The sequence below is a fragment of the Lissotriton helveticus genome, chromosome 9 (genome assembly GCF_964261635.1).
Source record: "Lissotriton helveticus chromosome 9, aLisHel1.1, whole genome shotgun sequence".
Classification (NCBI taxonomy): Eukaryota; Metazoa; Chordata; class Amphibia; order Caudata; family Salamandridae; genus Lissotriton; species Lissotriton helveticus.
This window is the reverse complement of record NC_136070.1, coordinates 567,066,658-567,087,438: the sequence shown is the minus strand read 5'-3', so window position 1 is coordinate 567,087,438 and position 20,781 is coordinate 567,066,658. Positions and strand designations below refer to the sequence as shown.

General features: G+C 45.6%; 1 long non-coding RNA gene across 1 annotated transcript in view; it reads right to left on the bottom strand.

The window, feature by feature from the left end:
• LOC144782839 (uncharacterized) overlaps positions 1-20,781 on the bottom strand; it is a 58,203-nt gene that overhangs the window by 15,016 nt on the left and 22,406 nt on the right. The window contains exon 2 of the long non-coding RNA XR_013601284.1: positions 18,571-18,616. This is a non-coding gene — a long non-coding RNA (uncharacterized LOC144782839). The remainder of the gene's footprint in view (positions 1-18,570; positions 18,617-20,781) is intronic.

Below are 20,781 nucleotides of genomic sequence, written 5' to 3'. Positions count from 1 at the left end.
GCCCGTGCTCCTTTTTAGGTTTCGCTGGAGGGCGGAGCTCTTAGCTCCGCCTCCAGAGAAATCTCTTGATTTCCAGTAAGGAAAATGGAATACGCCCCCCTGTCCCATTGGCTAGCTCCATAAATGGAGGCTAGCCATTGGAACAGAGATCTGTCCGTCAAGGCCGGACCAGATTCGGGGGCGTTCCCGAGATTTTTTCCCTGGGCGGAGTTTCGTTTTTTCCCGTTCCCTCCCCTTTCACTGAAAGTGATTTCAGATGCGCTGTCCATTCCCGCCCCCCTCCGTGTGCCTCCCCGCCCCCCCCTCGCTGTCCTGTGCACGTTTCCCGCCTCCCTCCCGCCGTCCGTGTCCTCTCCCGCCCCCCTCCCGCCGTTCGTGTCCTCTCCCGCCCCCCTCCACGCCCACAAATCCTCAAAATCCGGAAGCTTGTGTCCGCCATTTTCTCTCCTTGCAGTGAAGGTAAGCCCGTGTTTGTTTCCCTCCGTGCCTTCTTCCCCCTGTCCGTTTCCCGCCCCCCTCCCGCTCTCCGTGTATTTTGTTTCCCTCCGTGCGCTGTGTCTCCCCCTGTCTGTTTCCCGCCCCCCTCCCGCTCTCCGTGTATTTTCGCTGTCCGTGTCTCCCCCTGTCCGTTTCCCGCCCCCCTCCCGCTCTCCGTGTATTTTCGCTGTCCGTGTCTCCCCCTGTCTGTTTCCCGCCCCCTCCCGCTCTCCGTGTATTTTCGCTGTCCGTGTCTCCCCCTGTCCGTTTCCCGCCCCCCTCCCGCTCTCCGTGTATTTTTGCTGTCTGTGTCTCCCCCTGTCCGTTTCCCGCCCCCCTCCCGCTAGGGACAGATCGTGCTTCACAGTGTAATGGGTGATTTTGCTTCCACCCCTTTATTTGACCCCGAGGGTCAGTCCATGTGCTTGCCCCAGGTGCCTGCGTGTGAGAAGGCTGGGGCAGTGTCCGGGCGAGCTGTGCAGATGCAGGCTCTTTGGAGACGCTCCCTGGGAGGAGGGGCCTGCATGAGCATTCCGAGCCGGGAGGGGAGGGCGGTGTGTGGGAGGGAGCGAGCCCGCCCGTCTGCTTGGAAAGCAGCGCTGGAACGAGGACGGAGCCGGTGCTGGAAGAGGCTGGAGCGACCAGTGACCACGAGGAGAGGGGGACGACGGAGCCTCCGGCACAAAGAGGCCAAGTGTCGCACCGAGGGAGAGGCTCCGAGGCCCGCAGGACCGGGGGAGGTACCTCTGCAGGCACGGCACCGCCGCGGCCCCGGGAAGCATGCGAGAGAGCTGCCGGGGAGCTTCTGTGGGGCTGGACGGGCCGCCCGGCGGGGACCGACCGGAGGGGCTGCGGAAAACAGGTACGGGCTCCTCATATATTGCATACCTAACCGCCCCCGAAGCACTGCCAGGACCCCCTGACCGCCCTGCGGGCACCCGGCTTTACCACGTTTAGTTGAGCCCTCTTTACCGCCCTGCGCACACTCCTCGGCTCTGCCACCTTTGGTTGTACCCCCTTACAACCCTGGGCACACCCAACTATGCCCCCTGAGTTGTGCCCTTTTGCGCCCGCTGTGCCCCTTAGCGCCTGCTGTGCCCCTTAGCGCCCGCTGTGCCCCTTAGCGCCCGCTGTGCCACCCTTCGTTCACTGCCAGTCGCTGAGATGTCCCTAAATCGTTCCTGCGCTCTGATGCCTGAAGCTCTAATCCCCCTACTCCTAGTGGACACTAGGCCCTGCTGCCTGCAGTCCCCTTGCCTCCGTGTGAACGCCTAACATTTACCGCCCTGTGCACACCCGACTCTGCAATCTCTAGTTTTAACCCCTCTCCTGCCCCTCACCCGGCTCCGCACTCTGTAGCCTTCACCCCTTCCCTGACTGTGGACACTTGGCTGCACACTCTGTATGTAGCCTTTGACCCCCCCCCCTGCCGGTGCACTCCTCTGCAGCCTGTAGCCCTTGCCCCCCTCCCGCCTGCGAACTCCCGGCTCCACAGTCTATAGCCTTTGACCCCTCTCCTGTCTGTGCATTCTCGGCTCTGCACTCTGTAGCCTTTGACCCCCCTCTCCTGCCCTTGCACACTCGACACTGCACTCTGTAGCTTTGGCCTCTCCTCTGCCTGTGCACACCCTGCTCTGCTGCCTGTAGCCCTGAACCCCCTTATCCACTGTGCATAATCGACTCTGCGTTCTGCAGTCCTAAACCTTACTGCCCATAGTGTGAACCCCTTACTCCCTCGACTCTAGTTCCAGCCTCTTCCTTCCCTCGCACCCAGGGCTCTGCCGCTGTGTCCAATCGTGGGCCTGGCTCCTAGCCCGCCCACCCTAACAGTGCACTGCCCTCTCTACTCTACCCGCCCCAACCACATTGTCTCACACACCCCTTTCTGCTTTCTAGAGTTAGTTATTGGCACTTGTAGCGCTTACTACCATATTTATGGCGTCGCAGCACATGAAGTGATTTGTGTAGTGAGCGCCTCGCTGCAGCATCACCACCTCTCAACCGCTATGCCCCCATCAACCCCAGCGTGATTCTCGCCCTCCTCCACCCTCTGATGTACTGCTCATCGGAGTTACCTCCACCCATATCCAGCTTTGCCTATCACCAGCACCGCCCCTTCCAGCTGTGTTCCCGCAGGAGCACCTCCACCCATCCCCAGCTGTGCTTCGGCCCCTCCACCCCGACCCCAGCTGTCGTTCTTGATCTTTCCCCTCCCGAGATGTGCTTCTCACAAGAGAGCACTCACTGGTACATTACTAGTGCACTCCTCTGTGTGATTCCCACAAGAGTGATGGACGCCCCGCTGTGCGCATTACTAGTGCTCCCACAGCTGTGCTTTACACCCATGTCTGCTTCACGCCCTCCTGCCTGCATTACTAGCGGGCTCCCCATATGCCTGTGAGTGAAGTCCCGCCTGCCCCAGATGTGCTGCTCAGTGGCGTGTCCCGCCGCGACACTACTGTACTGGGTGGATGCGGGTCCACCCCCATCGCCTCAGCTGTGCCGCTCCGCGCACACACACCTACAAACACACACACCATCACTCAGGGAGCTCTAATTGAATGTGAGCATTGCATGTCAGCAATACACATGTGCACACACACACACACACACACCTACAAAACCCACACCATCACTCAGGGAGCTCCTAATTGTCAGCAAGCTCTTTAATGACTGCAACCTAAGGCAGGGTTTTTGGTCCTTTGACAAGAAGGAGGTTAGTTATTATTAATAATTTTTACTGTTTGCGAGAGATTAAGCTATTGGCATTGTAAATGGCAATGCCATTTATTTATCTGTTTTCAAAACCAACACATAAATAAAAAAATTGTCATTTACAATGCTAATAGCTCTAACTTTTACAAAGGCGAAACCGTTGCATTGTAAATGCTTGTTTACTTAGTTTGGGGTCGATACTAGAATCCATTGCACTTGAAGACTCCTTCACGGTGCTAGGGGATTTTAATTTCCATCTCGAATCAGGCAGTGACGTCGACACAACATGCCTTATAGCTGACATGGAAACGTTAGGTCTGCAACAATTAGTATCCGCCCTACTCATGAGGCTGGTCACACATTGGATGGCATATTTACCAATACTGAGACGCTACACATCTCAGCTGTTCTCCCCATGCCATGGACTGATCACCATGCCATTCTAAGTAAGTTAGTTATTCCTGATAGCTCTAAGACTAGAGTCCTTGACCATACCCCCAAATCGGTGAAAGCGTGGAAAGACTTAAACGAGGGGGAATTGAAAACATTTCTGGAAAAGACACTGCCTTTGTTGTCAGACGACCCCATCCTCGCGACAAATCAGTTCCATAATTGGCTTAGTCAGGCCACACACCAGTTAGTTCCATTAAAATCTATCTCCCGGAACCGAACTTCCCCCAGTGCACCGTGGTTCTCCGAGGAACTAAAAAAGCAGAAACAACTTAATAAACATAGGGAAAGACACTGGCGAAAGCTGTACGACACAGAGAGCAAAATAATATACAAGGAATCACTCGCTCGGTATAAACAGATGATTGCAGAGGCGAAAAGAACTTATTACGCCGAACAAATTGAAAAGGCAAAAAACTCAAGTAAAGAGTTGTTTGACATTACTAAGCTCCTGTCTGGCAGCATGCAGGATCTCACACCTCCCCCCTCACAACATCTTTGCGATGCCCTATCTAATTTCTTCTTCACGAAAGTAAACGACATTTACCAGGCTTTTGCCTTGAACACTAATATCGGTCATAGGTCTCTCCCCCTTACCCCGCAGGATCATTCGTTGACACGCTTTGCCGACCTCTCTATGGATCAGACGAAGAGCATTATTTCCAGGATTAAAACGCGGTCAGCACTGGACCCTTGCCCGCTCAAAGTCCTCGCCCCAGTTATGGACACACTGATTCCGGCCATCACTTCGGTATGCAACACCATGTTCAGTTCCGGGATCTTCCCTGACTCACTGAAACATACGCTGGTCAAACCTTTATTAAAAAAAGTCAACCTTAACAAAGACGAATTAAAAAACTACCGGCCTATAGCCAGCCTCCCGTTTTTGACCAAAGTCGTTGAAAAAGCTATGAATCAGCAGCTTTCGGAGTTTATAGAGCAACATCAGCTGCTTGATAACACCCAGTTTGGATTCCGTAAATGCCATGACACGGAAACCGCCCTCCTAAAAGCGGCAGATGACATCAGAGCCATACGGGATCAGGGGGGGACAGCAGTTCTGGTCATGCTGGACCTCTCTGCGGCCTTCGACACGGTCGACCATAGGATCTTGGCCGACCGTGTCGAACGGATGGGGGTCCAGAAAACTGCGCTGGACCTACTTGTGTCGTTTCTGGCTGACAGAACGCAGGCGGTATCCCTAGGACCATACCAATCCTCTAAGGTGTCCCTGCCTTGTGGGGTTCCGCAAGGCTCATCCCTAAGTCCAACACTGTTTAATATCTATGTCTCGGACCTTGCTATTGTCATCAAAGCATTTGGGATGAGCCTAACCTCCTATGCCGATGACACCCAATTGGTATTGGCCATTAAAGGGGATGGTGAGGAGGTGGCCACTCGTTTCACAAGAGGGATGGTAGCCATAGGTGACTGGATGGCCACGAACTGTCTTAAGCTTAATTCAGAAAAGACTGAAGTGGTCATTTTCGGTCACCTTTCTCCTGGCTGGTCATCAGTTTAGTGGCAGACATCGTTTGGAACGCCTCCTAGTCCAGCTCTCAAAGTTAGGAATTTGGGCGTTACCTTTGATGTGGGTCTTAATTTCATGGCGTATGCTAACAAGATGGCTGCCACGGCTCACATGAAACTTAAGATGATCAGGAAAATTCTACCTTTTTTACCGGATTCAGCTGGGAAAACTCTGGTCAGTTCATTGGTGTTGTCCGCCTTGGATTATTGTAACGCCCTCTTCCTACATGCCCAAACTCGAGTGACAAACAAGATGCAGTCAATTCAAAACGCAGCAGCCCGGCTGCTTTCGGGACTTCCCAAGTTTGCACCTGTTTCCAACACCATCAGGAAACTTCATTGGCTCCCGATACGCAGTCGAATTAAGTTTAAATCGCTGTGTATTGTCTACAAGGCACTCAACAATCAAGGCCCCCACTTCCTCAAACATAACCTTCTCCGTTACATACCAACTCGTTCTCTCCGTTCCACCCATCACAATCATCTAGTAGTACCACGTATTAGAACAGTCACCTGGGGCGATAGGCGTTTTTTGGTTGCCGCCCCAAAACTCTGGAATTCCCTACCTTCTTACATCAGGACCAGTCCATCCCTGCTTATATTTCGTAAACAACTTAAGACTTGGTTGTTTGATCAATAGTTAGGAAGGTTCCGTTGGTTCTCCTGGATGTTGACCCTTGCCCTTTAGCCAGCGCCGAGACGCCTATGGGTATTCGCCGCGCTTTAAAAATGACAATAAATAAATAAATAAATCCCCAGATTCCAGTCAGTCGCCATGGCCGCGGCGCCACACCTCTCCCTTACCCTTTGGGTTACGATCTGCTACTCTTTGGTCTAGACCAACCGCCCAGTTGGCATCCGTGTGCACTTTACGAGGGCCTTGGCAGCTGTTACACAACTTACCAGGGGCATTTCAGTGGCTGGTATTTGCCGGGCTGCCACCTAATATTCTTTGCAGATTTTTGGAAATAATGCCATCTGATACCAGATGATATTTCACTATAGCTCTGTTGTAGGATTTTTTTGGTTAGTTTACACCATGGGTACTCACAGGGCTTTAAGTGGGCCGGGCCTCACCGGGTCGGAGCACCGGCAGTCTTTTTAAAGGGGACTTGAAACGGGTCTCTATCGGGCTGTTTTGTGCCCTGGCACAGGCGGTTCGTTTTCTTCCGGTCTGCAGTGACCGCAGGCGCATCGATGTGCGCGTGCTCACACTGCTCTTCTCACTAATGGAGAAGTTACTGCATGACGTCATGCCAGATGAGCGTTGTAGGAGAAGGGAAATCCTTTAGTGAGTCATTTTCTCTGGATTTCCCTTTGCTTTTTGAAACTCAGGAGCAAAAACGTAGTGGTGTCACCAGGGCTTTAAGTGGAAACTTTTTCAACATTATATACAACAAGCCATAGTCGCTGCGTAATTTATCTTATGTAACTAACAACTATTGACAAATTCAATTGTTGTAGGATGAGGTTACTTTTTTTTTGTAACAAATTTTTATTAATTTCCTTCACACATCTCACTAACATTTTCACAGTTCAATCTGGGCCATCGCTACGATGGTCTAAACCGCAGAATACAAATCAGGAGTATCCAATACCCAACATCCCTGGCCTATCCCCCCACCCACCTCCCCCTCTACCCCCACCCCCCCATGTCAGTGTGCCCTCCTCTACCCTCCCAATGAAATGACAATAACCTCGTGCGTGCAGGTATCTAACTCTAACCCTTGTATGTGTGCCGCCACTTCCGTCTCGGGAGAGTGATGGGTCCATTTAAATAACCAGGTGCGCCCTGTGCTCCTACTCTGAGTCCGCCGCGCTGCCCAACCTAGTGTGCGGTAACCTACTCCAGCCTACATGTGTCCAGGTGGCCCCGTCTCCAGTGTGCTCCCCTGTGTTCCCCTCCCCAGTCTCTCGGTCCTGGGTCGCGGATACCCCCCCCATCCTCCTCATCTGCCTCTGTTGAAGACTGAAGCTCCACTACCAACGCGCCCCACGCTCTAGCTGCGTCTAGCGCCTTGTCATTAGAGGTGCACCTGGCTAACTGTAGTCTGAGCGTCCCTTCGCTGCTCGCCCAATTCAGAAAACTCCCTCGCCATCTCTGAAAGCTAGGTCCCGCTCTCGACTTCCAATGCATGATGAGTTCCCTTTTCGCCATGGCCAACCCCAAATCGTAGTAGGATGATGTTACTTGTATCATATATCCGGATGCAATGACAGAAACAGTAAAATACAAGTCGGGCAGCACACTATGCTAAGCAGAGAATTTTATCTTATGTATTTTAAGCCACGCCCTTAATTACATTGGCCACACCCCTTTGAGAGACCCCCCCTCAAGTTTTTTCATCCCACTTAAAGCCCTGGGTACTCTCAAACATTTCCCTGGGGGCCGCAAAGTACTGTCTGTGGCATGCCAGACGACCACACTGATGCCAGCAAGGCAAGGGGCGGGGTGATGAAAGGTGGATATAGGGGGGACATGAAACCGATTAATGGTGTGGACAACAAACAGCCTTCATGTGACGTCTGTCTGCCACCAACGCTCTATTGGCATGCACTAAAAATTAAAGTCAAAGCAACGCTCTTGCAAATTAAAAAATATATATTTTTTTTTACGTTTGCAGAGAGTTTGTCATGTTTTTACACATGTAGTGCAAGATGTCTTTAAAACTAAAAATGTTCCTAAAGATAAGCTGCCCAGGACACCTTTTCTGTTACTTTAGATAGCGTGTAAATAAAAGAAACATTTCTTTCACAGTTTTCTGAATGTTCCTGCTCTGTCAAGTGAACAGCAGCCCAGTGCTGCTATTTACTAGGGGCCGCAAATAAAGGTCAGGAGGGCTGCATGCGGCCCGGGCCATACTTTGAGTATCCCTGGTCTACACTATTCAATCCTAGTTTCTAGGCAGGGAGAATAGCGGGGGGAGGGGTCGGGTCATGCTTTTGGACTCATTCACAAAGAGAGGAGCGTGGAAGAAGTATCCATCAGAAGAAAAAGTGACCCTTCAGTAACAATATTTCTGTTGGATACCATACCTTCCTGAAGATTCCTCACCAGCAGCCCTCCCTACTCCGAGATGGAGCCATTCGTAATAGATTCCAAGGTAAGTAATGGTATTACTGCTGTTATTTGCTGTCAATTAACTTGCCCAGTTCCTCTCTACACACCTGGGTTAGGTGCAGAAAAAAATGCAAGGAATTACCACCAACATGGCAGATGACTCCTTATTTGAGCCAATATGATCACATGCTGAGAGAACAGTCACAACTGGAAGTGGCATCACCAGATAAATATTGATGAGGAAGTTTTCCAGAGCCCGTGTGGTGTAGGGGACATTCATAAGGTGTGGAATCTGCAGGAAGATATAGTATTCATCAGACATACTGTAATTGTATTTATATAGTGCTTACTACCCCTGACGAGGCGTTGAAAACGCTACTGAGGAACCCAAAGGTGGATTACTAGAGAGAAATATAAATTGGTATTGAGAGAGGCAGACATGCAAGTCTGCTAGCTGGATGAATAGGATAAAGGATGGATAGAGGAGGGAAGAGTTTAGAAAATATTTTAGGGTTCATAGTAGATAAAGAGGTTTGGAAGGAGTCAAGAGTGGAGGTAGGGGTTATTTTGGAATAGGATGAGGCATCGAGTAATGGTTTGGGGAGATTAGTGAACTTTTTTTCCCTCTGCAGAGGGAAAAATATATAAAAATGTAGATACATAAGAGGTATACATACATAGAGATTTTAACATAAGCAATATGGAAAATAATCAGGCGATATAAAATTGTCCTAGATAAATACCAAATGTACATGCATGAATAAATATTTGCAAATAAAGGCTTTCCATTTTTGCTGTAAATTAAGTTTTTTTTAAAAACTTTATATTTATTATGTTTTTTTAAATGTATATTTGTCCCACAATAATTCAGTAGTGAAGCACTTATAAAATACAATCGCTATAATCATATTTACAGTGTCAGATGTGCTATTCTTCGCAAACCCACAAGCATACACTCATCTCATATTATTGATGTAGTGATTTACTTATATATGGATATAATGTAAAACGTAAATGCAATAACATATCCCACTTTAAGCATAATTAAGGAATGTATACATTTTATCCGTAAGTAATAAAACATTTGTTAAGCATAAATATAAATGCATATATTTTTATCCATAAGTAATATATGCATTTGTACAAAGGAATGCACGTTTGAATATATACATATAATCAAAGCATACATGTTTACAAACACACCTATATGCGCCATTGGTGTCTTATGCATACTATTGCTGTACATTTGCATTTTGAATATGGTGGTCATGTAGGGAAGTGTCAGCTCTTAACTAATCTTCTGAAGATAAGATGGTTATCTGTGGATCTAATGTTTGGGGGCAATGAGTTCCATAGTTTGGTTGCTTGAACAGAGAAAGAAGTTCCACCCATGTTTTTTGTTGGGTGTGCTGGGAATTTGAGTCTGGCACCAATCTGGAGCAGAGGTTTCTTTGTTGTATGTATTTTGTGATTTTCTTCCTGATGAAAAAGAGCTCTGTTCCATGTATTGCTTTGTGAATGATACAAAGCAGCTTGGAAGTGGGTCTTCTGGGCAACCAGTAGCCAATGTAAGACCCTAAGGCAGGGGAGATGGGGGCTTGAGGCTTTATATCAGAGGTCTTCAAACTTATTTGCTCCGAGCCCCCCCTAAGCAAAATGTTTTGAGATCGCCCCCCCCCCCCTCCAAAACTTTATGGAAAGGATTGGGGGTGCGGAAGGGACATGGCTGCATGCTTGACTTATGAGATGATTTCAGGAGTACTTTTTCCATAGCTCATAAACCGCACAAATATGAGACTTATAAAACAGCAAATGCTTAAAAAAAAAAAAAAGTAGTATTCCAAATACTGCTCCCCGTAATTGGGGTGATGTGAGCCCCTCACACTCCTGGACCCCAATGCAACTACACCTGCTGCACTACTGATAACTGCAGTCCTAAGTAGCAGGCTATTTCCTATGCATCTTTTACCTCTTCCCCCACAATGATGGACCAGCACCTCAGTCCTAAGGATAGAAACGAAAATAGGCTCCCATTCCCTATTTTTAAAGGTACACATTCATAATTGTGATGTAGTGGGCCCCTGAATCCCCTGGGCTCCAGTCCTGTTGCATCTGCTTCCAGCAGTGGCCACTTATACACCTGGCAGAAGTACCTGCTGTACTGATGAATGGCGCTTTAAAAACATAAATGCCACTTATATTGTTCCCTTCTTTGGGGTACCTCTCTGAAGAAGCGGTCTATGGCCATTTTTAACATAAAAATGAGTCCCCATACAGTCCTCTCTATTCTGGGCCATCTCTTTGGCAATATCTATCAATCTCGTTCCTTTCCTTTTTCTCCTCAACCATTACTGTGAGGCACCAGGGGTTGAGAGGATTAGGGCTCTGCATCTGAGTGCAACCCTGCTGGCATACCTGCCACCCCATGGACTCACCTTTCACAAAACAAACTGCCCTTGAACGGTTTAAGCTGACTTTGTGGTGCCTCTGCCTGAAAGCGAAGGGTCTTGTGGTAGTGAAGAAAGTTAAAAAAGAAGCCAGCCTTCTCACCAGCCACAAACTGATTGAGTCACTTAAAGCCATGGCCACTGGATTTATGAGTTTCTGCAGCAACAGTGTTTTCCACATCAATATGAATTTACCGCATTTGATACAGAATCCAAAATCTGCTGCATAAGCTGTAGATTTCAACAAAAACTTGACTCTAGCTCAAATGGAACAAAAGTTACTTAAAATGTGGCAAAGTGTTCCGGAGCAGTGGAAGGCTCTTTGCAAACATTCACTCGAAATCTTGTAGTTGCCTACTAATGTATTTGGGTGTTAAACTGGTACTAACATTCACTCGTAATCTTGTAGTTGCCTACTTCTGTATTTGGGTGTTAAACTGGTACTAATGAGGTGAAATATTTCCCATGACAGCGTTACTATGAGATAAAATGACAAAATATTGAAGTGATGCTAACCAAAAAACGTGCTGCATTGAGCCGCATAGTTTACCTTTTCTTACTGCATTATTTAGTCAACCCTGCCGCCTAATGTGGTTCTCTCTTGCTGAATAATTCCAGTTGCTCTGCTTAAAGCTTCATGGTGGCAAAGATGTATTCTTTTTGAAATGTAATGTAGGGTGTTATCTGATATCTGGTCGAACTCGAATCTGGGTAACTGGGTTCGAGTCTCAGCAATTACGCTGAACATCCTGTGATTCTGGGCAAATCACTTAATCTCCCAGTGCCCAACAAAAATGAATGTGTCCTCATTTAATGCAACTGGTGCTATGTAAAACGCTCTGATAACAGATACCTGCGGGTCAAGTTAGCGCTATATAAAACTCCGAGAAAAAAAAAAAAAAAAAGGAGACACTTATATAAGTATCTGCATTGGATACAATTTGATTACTTACAATTTTTTAAGAAGTTGTATTATCTCAATCACGGCATCCTTTTGCAGCAGCCTAGCTTAGAATATGTAAATACTATTTTAAAATAATGACTTACATATTCACAGTGCTCTGTGCCGTAGGCTGGGACCTTATAGCACTATAAAGAGCGCCACTAGAATTATGCGGCAGGAGAAGGCCAAATTATGCAGCAGGGTTGACTACATTATGCAGCAAACAAAGGAGAATTATGATGCATAATGCTGCATATTTTGTGATATCATTGCTACATTATTTTAGAATTTTTATACTTGTTAACACTGTCCTGGCATATATTGTCCCTCATAAGAACCAGTTTAACCCCCACATATAGAAATAAGTAACAGAAGGGTAACCAGTCAACCTTTACAAAGGGCCTTCCACTGCGGGGCTAACGTGTTGCTGCAATTTTTTAAACTTTTGAACCGTTTGAGCTCTAAACAATTTTTTTGTTAATATCTACAAATTATGCAGCAATAGATGATGAATTATGTGGCAAATGCAGGATATCCATTACTATGAGCAAAAAGCCAAAACTGCACAATTTCATAATTCCAGTGGCCCCAACTATAAATACAAAGGTCACTATTCCTCTGCACCAATTAGGGTTCAATTATGTGTCGCTCAGCTTTAACACACAGACAGCTAGAGTGATGGTAGTCACTAACTGAGGTTTCATAACCTAAAAGAGTGCATTTATCACCAGTTAGTTTAACTTGCAATTATTTTTCAATTAAGTTATTACTGCGTTTACATGACTGTGAAAACGCAAAACTCGTACTTTTTACTTTTTTTTTTAGCAACCTCTTTGACCCACTGTACTCTGATCACAGTTCTCACTTCAAGGGCCTGGAGTAAATGAAGACAGCCTGGAAATGCAGCAGATATACATTATGCACTTCCAGGCAATCCTCATTTACATGTACTTGCAGAGGCATTTCCGTGCCCCTCGTAACCCACCCATGCCCCCAAGGGCGGCGGGCCCACAGTTTGAAGACTTCTACAAAGGACAACATTAAAATATTCTGTGTGATTTAAAAATATGTCCATGTACATTTGACACCAATGACCATAAAACAATGATGGATTATGCAAATGTTAAAGTTTGTGTATCGCCTAAATTGTTCATTTTGTCACCACACAAGTATACTGTGCCTTTCTTAATTAGCTTCCATTGAATTATTTTTGAGAATTGTGCCCTTTATCTCAAATCCTTAGCAGGAAGTCTAACGGGCAAATAATAACGCAAGTTTTCTTTTCTTGCAGAAATAGTGATTGTGGGTGACTCAGATAAAGTATTCAAGTTAAACTTGGAAATACCCAAAGAGCTTTCCAAATTGAACGCAATTTTAAAAGCAAAAGCAAAATAATGAAATGTGAAAATGTAGAAAAATAACCTTGTATTGTATAGCATTTGGTAAGCACATGTAGGAGGCAAAATAATTAGACACTTACACGACTGTCAAACACTTTTTTTAGCAGCCTCTTTGACCCCCGCCCCCACAGAATTCTAATCTCAGTTCTCATTTCAAGGGCTCGGAGTAAATGAACAGCCTGGAAATGCAGCAGATCAACATCGCTGCACTTCCAGGCCATCCTCATTTACATGTCATTGCTGAGGCATTCGCGCCCCCCTGGCAACCCATCCACGCCCCCCAGGGGGGCGCGCCACACAATTTGAAGAACTCTGCTTTATATGTAGGAGTAGCCTGGCAGCAGTTTTGAATTTGTTGTAGTCTTTTCTTAGTTGATAGAGGTGATCCATGGTAGAGGACATTGGCGTAATAAAGTTTAGATTGTACAAGAAAGATAGTAGCTTCACCTTGTGTGGAAATCCTAGATGGGGGAACATGTGTAGCAGAGTTCTCATAGTAATGAAGCTTGATTCTACTAACTTACCAACTTGGGTATTTACTGATACCTTAAACTCTATAGTAATTATGAGGTTTCTTACTTCCTTGGATACTTTTGGAGGTGGTCCCAGATCATCAGGTCAGATGGAGTGTGGGTCACAATTTTTCCAATCGCCACAGGTGAGGATTTCAGTTGTGAACGCATTCAATTTGAGATGGCTTCATGCCATCCACTGATCAACGGCTCAGAGGCAACTGAAGATTTTTGAGTTTCCAATGTCTTTGGGGTTTTCCAGTTTAAGAAGTAATTGTGTGTCATATGTGTGGTTATAGCAGGTGAGCTGAAATTCATTGATCATTGCTGGTTATGACTTCATATAGATGTTGAAAAGCATTGGTGAGATGGTAAGTTCACGTTTTTCTCCTAAGCATATACTGGTAACTGCAACTGATGTAACTATGTAACAATGTTCTGTAACAATGACCTATCATGTAAAGCGCTCTGATACCTCCAGGTCTAGCCAGCGCTATATAAAACTTTTAAAATAAATAGAGCCTTGAGAGACTCCAGATTTGACGAGGTAGGGTTTGGATAAGAGCGTATGTATGACATTTATTGTTTTGAAGGTAGGATGTGATCCAGTCAAGAGCAGTCACCCCTATGCCGCCTACGCAAAGTCTTTGAATTAGTAACATGATCAACTGGGCCAAGGGCAGCTGACTGGTCCAAGAGAAATAGTGCAGCCACCCCATTATGGCCTACTGTGCTTTTAAAGTCATTCCAAATGCTGAGTAGGGCAGATTCTGTGGCTCTTCTTGGATTAAATCTTGCATGGAAGTCAGAAAGTTTGAAGTTATCTATATATATATATAAAAACGAATGTATGTCTGTTTGTCCTTTATACATTACTACACCATTAATCCGATCGCCATGAAACTTTGGGAAGTTGTTTAGTACACTCCCGTGAAGGTTTCTGGCATAAAAGTTTTTTAAATATCAGCCCCCCAGGGCCCTCATAATCTTTCGAATACTGATGTAAGTACCAGACGGAAAAACAACAAATCGTGTATCCACAAGCACTCGAATAAATAAATAGAATTAAAACAGCATTCATCCGATCGCCAGGAAACTTTGGGAAGTTGTTGAGCACACTCCCGCGAAGGTTTCTGGCATAAAAATGTTTTAAATATCGGCCCCCCAGGGACCTCATAATCTTTCGAATACTGATGTACGCACACGACGGAAAAACAAAAAATCGTGTATCCACAAGCACTCGAATAAATAAATAGAATTAAAACAGCATTCATCCAATCGCCAGGAAACTTTGGGAAGTTGTTGAGTACACTCCCGCGAAGGTTTCTGGCATCATTTTTTTTTTAAATATCGGCCCCCAGGGCCCTCAATCTTTCGAATACTGATGTACGCACCAGACGAAAAAACAAAAAATTGTGTATCCACAAGCACTCGAATAAATAAATAGAATTAAAACAACACTTTGAAATGTTTTCCATATTAAAATGAATTAGTTTCAATAAAAATGACACAATGTAAATTGAATGTTATCATAACGAGTTTCCTTGAATTTCCTTTCTTCTGGGATCGCAGCAACGCGCGACAGGTAAGCTAGTCTTCAATAAATGGAGACAACTGGGTGAAAGGTCTGTTTGCCATAGTTCGGTAGGTGTTTGAGTCTTGAGGGTCCAGGCGTGTTTTCTTTATTAATGGGAGTATATAGGTCTTTAGGAAAAACTCCTGTTGTCAAAGAATGATTGTTTTGACTGGGGGAGGGGGGTAGAGGTTGCTAAAAGGATATTCATGAAGACTTAAGATGAACAAGAGCTATAGGTGCATCCAGATGTCCTGCTTGTTTTGAGAAGATCCATACATACAGTTTCTCATATTTGTTTGAAGGAATGCAGAGGCTGGGTTGAACTACCTTTTGGGGGGGTTGTTGGAAAAGAGCGGCTGCTGGTGGTTCTCTTTTGGTTCAAATAAGAATACAACATGTCTGCTTTGGTTGTGTAATGATTGCAGTTTGTCAGTAAATTCTTGGGAAAGAACATGGTTTCCTTCTGGTCATTTAGGTTCACAAATTTTGGGGGTAATTTTATGAAATTCTTTATCTGCACATTTTGCAATCTGAATTCCATTTGAATAGTAGCCTTTTATTTATTTATTTTTTTAGCTCTTTTGCTAGAAGACTTCTGTTCAGTTGTGTTTGTGTAGGAGAAGTTCGTCAGAGTGTTTGCTTTGAGCCAGATGTCTGCAATTTGTTTTATCTTTTTTAGTTCTGCATTCATCCAAGGTGCTGGTTTAATTTTGGCATATTTTGTTGTTTTTAATGGAGGTAGGATATCAAAAGCTTCCAGGAACCACTCAGAGTTTTGGAACTAAATGTATTGTGTCAAGATCTGTGCTAGATATTAGTTGTGTTTCCAGGTCCTCAAAATTTTGTTTGTTCCAAGGTCGATATGCGTTTGCTGGTAAGTTGGCCTTAGGTGTGGAGAGTTGTGGTGTCTTGTGTTGGAAAACAAATAGATGGTGGTCTGACCCCCATGACTGGAGTAATCCTTTGGAGAGTGACTAGTTCTGAATTGGCAAAAAGGACATCTAGGATGTGTGTGGGTTTGGGAATGATCTGATGTAGGTTCAGTGTGCCAAGGTTAGTGCTGATAGTTTTCGTGATGGGGCATATTATGTTTATCGAACCATATGTTTCGGTCACCAAGGATGCATAGGTTCTAGAGTAGTGTCAGAAGGTTAGAAACTTCACCTATGAATGTGTCAGGGAACGAACCATTGCTAGGTGGTAGTCTGTAAAGAAAGAGAAGATACACGAGAAAGTTGGTGTAGGGTTGTATATGGTGATGAGCGCCTCACAACTTTGTGTGGAAGCATCCCCAGCTTTGGTGAGATTTATTGTTTCCTTGAATAGAACAGCTAATCCGCCTTCTCTTTTGCCTGTACAATTGTGTGTGACAGTTTGATTGCCCGGAGGAACAGCTTTGTGCAATACTGGAGCCATGTGATTCCCCAACCATGATTCAGTTTTGAAGAGCAAGTCAGGTTCTGCTTCTGTGAGTAGGTCATAGATATAGTGCTTGGTTTTAGAAATGGTTCTCTCATGTGTTAGTAGGAAGTTTAGAGACTGGTTTGGTAGTTATGACCTTGTTTTCTGGAAAAACAAGCAGTATCCTTTGGGCCTGTAGTGGGCGGACTGTTGGTGTTAACTTTATTGGCATAGCAGTGTTTGTCTATATCTTTATCCTCGTCCAACAGGTTTAGAAGGCATTCTGGTGGGTCTGTATTTGCAGATGGTGTGGAAAGTAATCGAGAGTGAGGTGGTGGGTTGTGCAGTCGGTTTTGTGGTGTAGTCTTATTGTGTAATAGACAAGGAGATGCAAGGTTGTGAACAGGGGTGTGTGTGTCATTTGCGTGTCTGTGAGTGGTGGAGCACGTAGGTCAAGTTTTAAGGCTTGAAATTGTGCAATGGATGAAAGGCGAGTGGATAACTTTTGTATTGGAGGAGTTTATGATTGATGTTGTAAATGTTTGAAAAATTGTGTGCAAAGTTGGTTTAGGAGATGTATTTGTGTGGGCATGAGAAAGGGAGTGAGTTGGTATTTTTTGATGGAATGTAGTGAAAAATTGAGTGTGTGTTACGTTTGTTTTTGTGGAATAGTCGTATGTGATACTGTGAGTGTGTGTGGGATTTGGTTCTAAAGTACTGGTGAGAGGTTTGTGTTGGAGGGGAGTATTTTGTGCGTGAGAGGAGATGAACAGGCGTTATGAGTGTTTGTACTTGATTTTGTAGCATGAAGAGGTAGTGTTTGGAGTGTAATGAGTGTTTATGTTTATTCTGTAAAAAGAGAAGGGGTTGTTGGAGGATGATATGACAGAGGGTTGAGTAAAGGGTTGTTGGTGCTGGAATGGGGTCTGTTAGGAGTAAGCAGAGGGTAGAGCCGCTTTTGTATGTAAAGAGTGTGTGTGAAGATTCAGGTTATGTGCAATGTGGTTTTGTGTTGTGTTGGTGATAACCTGTGTTTGACAGAGGTATAGGGCAGAGTACTGTTTGTGTGACAGTAAAGGTGCCATTGTGTGGCAGTAGTTGTAGAAAGGTACATGGCTGTGTTTTGGGGTGTTTTGTAGTGTTTGTTGAAAGACTGAATTGAGTGTGTTTGTTGTGAATAAGTAGTACGCAACTGCTGCAAAGATGTATGTATGTTTAATGATGTGAATGGGTTATGGTAGTGGATGGTAATTTGGTAAAAGGGCAGCATTTCTGGCCCTAGGCCTGAACAGGTCCAAGCAGGCATCTACCCTTGTACTGGACGCCCAGGCTGAGACACCCTGCACCTGAAGGTTAAATAGGCCTAGTGATCAGGTACGCTTTGGCAATTGGAAACTAGCCAATCAAAACCCTAGCACTAAACCCTAGAGCCAATTGGAGCCCTCCCCTATCAACCAATCAGAACTCAAACCCTAAGGCCCAGGACCAGTGAAAAAAAACCAACAGTTTTAAAGTAAAATTGCAATGTACAGTGTGTGTGCTCTTACCACTTTTGCTATGGCTTTGCTCTCCGGGCTGTTTAGGGCTCATAGAAGCTGGGGCTAAACAAATTAAAATGTGTGTCTTGAACTTCCCTCCACAAACTTTAGGGACTGTGTAAGGTGTTAGGTCAGGGCAAAAGCATGTAATTTTCCCTCTGGAATATGTTGTGTATATTACACGATGGGGATCCTAGTCTCTGGATCATAATGCTTCACAGACACTTAACAATACGTTCTCCCTTGAAAATGTCCTATTATTTCCGAAACGAAGAGATCTTTCGTTAGGGTAGGAAGTATTGTGCCAGGTGTTTGACTTATTCCCTTCACCACAACATGTTTTATTTTAAACCGTGGCTAAAAAGGCATCTTTGGAATTCAAGGTCTTTCCATGGTAACTTGTGCCTTAACCAGTCACTCCAGTCATTCTTTCAATTGGGCACCAATTTCTACGCACCTTACCATGGCTACATATCATTGGAAGAGAAAGCCTTATTCTACAGACCAGATAGGTACTCACCAGGATCCTTTCCAGCTCCTCGACATCTGCCTTGTCCATCAGAATCCTGCAAAATATTACAGCAGCAGATCAGGAGCAGTGCCTGAAAAATCCAGCAGAAAGCACTTAGAGGAAATCCCATCTCTCTGATAGTGATGGTACACTTCAGCCCCAGTCCACCTTTATATGTGGAAAGTGGAGCAAGCCAACTATGACAAAGTAGTAAATATACAGTCACCCCACTTTTCACAAACCTGGTCCCAGCTCCCTCACCTTCCACAGTCACTTCTGCCACCCCTCCCATTCAAGTAAAATGCCACGGACCATTGTTCCAAGTGGTATTGTTGAAGGAAATAGACTTTACTCGCTTTTGGGGCACAAAGACTTCCAGTGCCCTAATCAGCGGACGTACATACATATCAATAGATTAGAAAATGCCAAAGACATGCATTACAGTTAGGATGCATCTCAGTTGCATATTTTTTTCCTGCTGATCCTCGAATAGGCACAGGGGTTGAGCAGCTGGCAGCAGCTACATTGGTAGCCCATTTTTCAAAGTGGGGGCAATTCTATAGCAATCTTCTAGTTACCATTAATATTCAGGGGGAGGGGGACATGGAACATTCTTTGGGCCAATAAATTAGGAACTTTCTATCCAAATGCAAAGAAGGGGTAACCTTCCTATGCTGGTCCTCGTGACCCACCCAGCCATATTAATCACAAAATCCTTAAGCAGCATGGAACGAGAACATCACTGAGGAGCACATTAATTTTTTTTGTAAGTTTACTAATGGATCCTTTACCTGAGAGTATCAGTTATGAAAATGTAAAGCAGATGCCATGTGATAGAGGATGCTTATTCACTCGAAGTGTCTGAGCCTGTTTGCCAAGCAGAACATTGTTCATTGAAAGTGGAAGTCATTTCTCTCCACTTCTCCTTCAGTTGCGTGGGCCTTGCTCAGTCTTTTTCCAACGGTCAGCAGGTGTACATGTCCTCAGGATGCGTTTTATATTACTATAGAAATCATTATTTTAAGACTTGAAAAGGTAAACTGGATAATTTTCTGCAAGGGACAACATGCAGAGGCAATGGTAAAGGTATTATTGGTTTATTGCCTGGAACGTCTTGGAAGTAAACAAATACTTTCTGAATGGATTCGGGGGTAAAACTGTAGAGGCAAGATTTGAAAAGGATTTGGTTCAAGGAGCTAGACTCAAAAATTACAATTTATCTGGGGTACAGGCAGACGGAGGGTGGCACTGACTATGTTGAGACGCACCACGGCAGAAGGCGGATTGGCGGTGCCGGCCCTTGAGGCCTACAATCTAGCGGCACAACTATACTGGCTAATACAGTGGCTAGCGGCGGATCAAAACCCGGGTCGGGAGCGGTGCCCAACTGCACCAGACACGGGCACGCTGGCGAGAATCCTCCTCCAGGTGCGTTGCACCTCGGCTGAGGACACAACAGAGACTAAGATGATAGCGCGCTGCTGGACCAGATATCTGAGAAAAGTAGGCACAGCAACTCTCTACTCCCCTGACATACCACTCGCGATGCTGCGCTACCTCCCACAGGGGGACCACTGGGCAGGACTGGAGGACTGGGTGGAGGCAGGACTGCGGGAGATGGGCTTCTTATACCGTGACTCTGCGCTCCTTCCCTTTGCAGACTTGCAAACCGCATAGGACTTGCCAGGGCATCACTTCCTGAGGCACAGGGCTCTAATGCGCAGGATTAGGATACACCGGAAGACCGGGGACGCAAGCCGAGAGCGCTGGCGGGATGCAGGTATGTCGCACTATCAGCAGGAAGGATCAAGACTGTGTCCTGCCTCTATAAAGCAATACGGCGGGATATGCAACAACTGCTAGAGCGCTTGCGAACTCAGTGGGAGGAGGATATCAGTAAACCAATACCTGAGAAAGTCTGGAACAAAATCCTAGAACGCACCCCGAAAGTATCTCGGAACGCGGGCTTCAAATTAATTAACTACTATGTGGTGCATACAGCATATTTAAGGCCGGTTCGCATTTGAAGGTATTTTGGTGTGGACTCTGCAGCCTGCCCCAGATGCGGAGAAAGAGAGGCGCACATACTTCATATGTTCTGGAGCTGCCCCATATTGCAAACATTCTGGGGGGAAATCAGACATATAATAAGTGACCTGATCGACAAAGAACTCAAACAGACCCCAGAAAATGTCCTCTTAGGGTGGTTCCCTCACAAAG